Genomic DNA, 5,000 nt, shown 5'->3' on the forward strand with positions numbered 1-5,000 from the left:
CAGCACATTTCAATTTCTTACACACACTTGTTATTTCATATGTTGACCAGACGCACAGTCAATTTGAAAAAAATCCCTCCTTTTTGGGACCACCCTACTTTTTAATAGATTTCACCACCGGGGGTGCAAATGAGACATTCTCTATTAGATGCAATGTTATTGGGACCATGATTTATGTCATCACTTGTTCACACCTCCTCATATGGAAGGTGCTTTTCCTTGTTGATGTCTCAAGAAGGCGAGAAATACAAGTACACACACACACACACACACTCACACACACACAATGGGATAAGTTGATGCAGTGGTAGGAGCCCACATTAAAGCGCACGGCCGAGACACAATTGAGTCCCGACCAAGCGTCGGTTTAATCCACGTGTGCAACCATCAGGCGCTGGCAAGAAGAAGACGCCAATATTATTTCTCCGTTTGATTTATTCTGCTGCCGTCGGAATGTTGTGAGGACGCGGAAGCATCTTGAAAGGAAAATGAATGTGATGAATAACAGAGATGGAAACATTTTCTCGAGTTGTTTCAACCGGCGATGACAGCGGACACACACACACACACACACTTACACACACTCAACCTTCTCGACCGTGTTTGTCCACATTCTTAAATCCGCACACGCCTTCGCCTCATTTCCTCCCATTCCCGTCTCCCCACCTGCTGACTGACAGGCCAAATTGGGATGTAGCCGTGATGACAGCCTCTTTGTATTGATTTACTCATTTCCGCCATTCATCAAGCTGACCACGCACACACACACACTCACACACACACACACTTGGAGGAGAAGTCCGCCGTGGAAGTGAGCTAATCCCATTAGCTTGATGGAGTGAGGCGGTGAGTGTGTCCATCCGCTAGTTCATGTTGGAGTCGCCACAATAAACAAGACGGATGACCGTGACTCCGCCCACATCAAGTGTGTGACGGGTCCGCCAGCGGACATAGAACGGCGCCTTCGATGAGCGTTCATTCCGATGTCAGGTGGTCATAAAAGAGGCACTTCGGGGGAAAAAAAAGACTCTTATTTTGAAGAGTCGGTCCGACGGCAGTTATTTTGAAGTTGTCACGTTGTGCAAATGGTCAATAAAAGCAGAATGCAATGATTTGCAAATCCCTTTCCACTTATATTCAATTGAATAGACTGCAAAGACAAGATATTTCACGTTGGAACTGGTAAACGTTGTTATTTTATGCAGATATTAGCTCATTTGGAATTGGACGCCTGCAACATGTTTTTAAAAAAGCGGCAAAAAAGACCGAGAAAGTTGAGGAATGCTCGTCAAACACTTATTTGGAACATCCCGCGGGTGGACAGGCTAATTGGGAACAGGTGGGTGCCATGATTGGGTATAAAAGCAGCTTCCATGAAATGCTCAGTCGTTCACAAACAAGGACGGGGCGAGGGTCACCACCTTGTCAACAAATTGCCCAACAGTTTAAGAGCAACATTTCTCAACCAGCTATTGCAAGGAATTTAGGGATTTCACCATCTACGCTCCGTAATATCATCAAAAGTTTAAGAGAATCTGCACGTAAGCGATGATATTATGGACCTTCGATCCCTCAGGCGGCACTGCTTCAAAAAGCGACATCAGTGTGTAAATGATATCACCACAAGGGCTCAGGAACCACTTCGGAAAACCACTGTCAGTAACTACAGAGTGTCGCTACATCTGTAAGTGCAAGTTAAAACTCTACTTTTCAAAGCGAAATACATTTATCAACAACACCCAGAAATGCTGATGCAAAGTGTAAAAGTGTTCTCTGGTCTGACGAGTCCACATTTCAAGTTGTGTTTGGAAACTGTGGACGCCGTGTCCTCCGGACCAAAGAGGAAAAGAACCATCCGGACTGTTATAGGGGCAAAGTTCAAAAGCCAGCATGTGTGATGGTATGGGGGTGTATTAGTGCCAAAAGTATGGGTAACTTACACATCTGTGAAGGCACCATTAATGCTGAAAGGTACATACAGGTTTTGGAGCAACATATGTTGCCATCCAAGCAACGTTATCATGGACGCCCCTGCTTATTTCAGCAAGACAATGCCAAGCCACTTTCTGCACGTGTTACAACAGCGTGGCTTCGTAGTAAAAGATTAAAGATTAAAGATTAAAGTACCAATGATTGTCACACACACACTAGATGTGGTGAAATTTGTCCTCTGCATTTGTCCCATCCCCTTGGGGAGCAGTGGGCAGCAGCGGCGACGCGCCCGGGAATCATTTTGGTGATTTAACCCCCAACTCCAACCCTTTGTTGCTGAGTGCCAATCAGGGAGGTTATGGGTCCCATTTTTATAGTCTTTGGTATGACTCGGCTGGGATTTGAACTCCAACCTACCGATCTCAGAGCGGACACTCTAACCACTAAAAGAGTGCGGGTACTAGACTGGCCTGCCTGTAGTCCAGACCTGTCTCCCATTGAAAATGTGTGGCGCATTATGAAGCCTAAAATACCACAACGGAGACCCCCGGACTGTTGAACAACTTAAGCTGTAGATCAAGCAAGAATGGGAAAGAATTCCACTTCAAAAATGTGTCTCCTCAGTTCCCAAACGTTTACTGAGTGTTGTTAAAAGGAAAGGCCATGTAACACAGTGGTAAAAATGCAACTTTTTTGCAATGTGTTGCTGCCATTAAATTCTAAGTTAATGATTATTTGCACACACAAAAAAAGTTTCTCAGTGTGAACATGAAATATCTTGTCTTTGCAGTCTATTCAATTGAATATAAGTTGAAAAGGATTAGCAAATCATTGTATTCTGGTTTTATTTACCATTTACACATCGTGACAACTTCACTGGTTTTGGGGTTTGTAGATCCATGTTCTCTTGCCTGATCGAAGGACTCCACCTTTACCTGCCAGCGGTTGCATGGTTCCAGGTTCCTGCAGCTTCTGAGAGGGTCTTTCAGTGAGTCTTTGAAGCCGAGCAGAGGTCTTCACAGGGTTTTCTGTCGCTCCTTCAGAGGATCCATTGTGTTTATCCTGCCTCCTGCATATGTAGGTCACAGTTTCCCCTGTGCAGAAAAAGATATTTTTTTATTTTGTCAGCTGACAGCCTTTGTCAGAGCTTCCTGGAGTGATGTGTCGAAAAACCGTCAGTAGGTAAGAGTCATTCCTTATTCAAAAAAGTATATTTGTCTGCGCCAGAGAATCTTTTGGTTTTGTCCTTCCTTGAGTTGCCCAGAGAACCGCATCTCTGGGATGCAGCCATCAGGATCAGTTGACCACAGCTGGGCTTTATTGATCAGGGTTTGACGCTGAGTAAGCCACACCTCCACAGGACATCAAGGTTTGACAGGTTGTTCTGCCACCGGATTTTGCACATTGACGACATCTCTGGTGGAACTGTCCTAACTGCTGGATTGTCCGGGTGTCTCAACCACAGTGTAGGGCTCTGTAAACGACAGTTGCCATGATTCCGTCAGTCTTCTGAAGGATCAACTAGCTTTGGAGGTACGGAGCAAGATCACATCATCAGAAGAGCCATTGTTGGTCGTGGTGCTGCCTTGGGAGCAGGATCTCTCTACAGGTTTGATCTTTGTATTATCGATGGTCACCATCATCGGCGGTCACTCGAAGCGAGTATGACGATCCTCCTGGTAAGGGGGAATCCCTTTATGGAGGATGCCTGTGCGTGACTTTGTTTAACGTTGGGAGACTGGTGCACAGACAGTCACCACACGATCCTTGACAGATCCGGGTCAGGGTCCAGTGGCATGGAGTTCAAGACGACTGGGGACCCTTTTCTGCTGCAGTATTCACCCGCCATCCCAGCCGTTGTGACGCTCCATAGGGTTAGCAATCATCCTCCTCCTGTTCCACCGTTGAGGTCTTGGGTCGATATTTCCCCATAACTGGGCCTACATGGATGTGGGGGTGCCTTCTTCCACCGTCGCAGCCATTGTGGTAGTTCTCTACATCTACCGTCTTCCACCTGCTCCGCCCTTGAGGTCTTTACCGTATCCCTGGCCAGGGGGCAGTCAGGTACTAGGCCTTTGCCAAGGGCCACCTGGGGTAACAGTGGTAAAGGGGTTAACCTCCCAGTGCCCCAAGACCTCATAGAGGAGCCTCCATTGCCGGATGCGATTTAACGTCATGTGGGGGGAGAGATGCATAAGTCCTGAAGGAATGGAGGTGGTTGGAACATGGTCTCTGTCTTACCCAGGGTTATAGTCAGCAAAGAGACTGCATGAAGACGAAAAGGGTCATTCGCAAAAAAACCCTCAAAGAACCTAAAGCCTTTGGTTTTTTCCTGAAGTCTCTGCAGGCTGAATAGCTTGCAGCTGAAACCTAAATGGATGTTAACATATTTATTGCAGTTTCGGAGAGGATCCAGCAGAATTGCAGAAAACAGGATAAAAGACCTCAGTGGTAGAAATGTGCATGTCATTTCTGTCTCTTTGCTAGGCAATGATGTCGTCTAGCATGTGTCGTTTTTGGCACACCAGGCGTTCTTACATCTGTGGGCTTGTCGGACAGTCAGCTCGTACTGTGTTCACGGGGATTGCCAGGGTAGGCCTTTGGAGTTGCAACAGCCAGTGCCCGGGTGACCAAGGATGTTAGGTCAGTGGTCCGATTGAAGTCCCCTGGCAAGAACAGATTGTCCTTCTGACTGATCTCGGTAAGGAGTTCTTCAAAGAGGACTTCTTTGCTATCCGAGGAGCAGGTAGAGTGGGAGTTTAGTATTTTCTATCTTGATTTTGTGAGACGATCACTGATGCCTCAGGGTGGACTCTCAAGTTCTCTTGCCAAGCTGATACAAAGATCAATACCGACGCCAGAGTTTCTCTTGTAGGTTTTAGGTTTCCTGACACAGGAAAAAGATGTAGCCTCCTCCATCTTCCTCAAACTGATTTGCGCCTGCCACTCTGGGCTCAGTCAGGGCAGCTTTATAGATCTGATAGCAACCAAGCACATTGGTCTGTCTTCTCTGTCAAGCAGGATTTGTTTCTCTCATTTTTACTCTCTTTCCGATTGCTGAAGTGTTT

Source organism: Entelurus aequoreus, linkage group LG09 (genome assembly GCF_033978785.1).
Source record: "Entelurus aequoreus isolate RoL-2023_Sb linkage group LG09, RoL_Eaeq_v1.1, whole genome shotgun sequence".
In the NCBI taxonomy this organism is placed as follows: Eukaryota; Metazoa; Chordata; class Actinopteri; order Syngnathiformes; family Syngnathidae; genus Entelurus; species Entelurus aequoreus.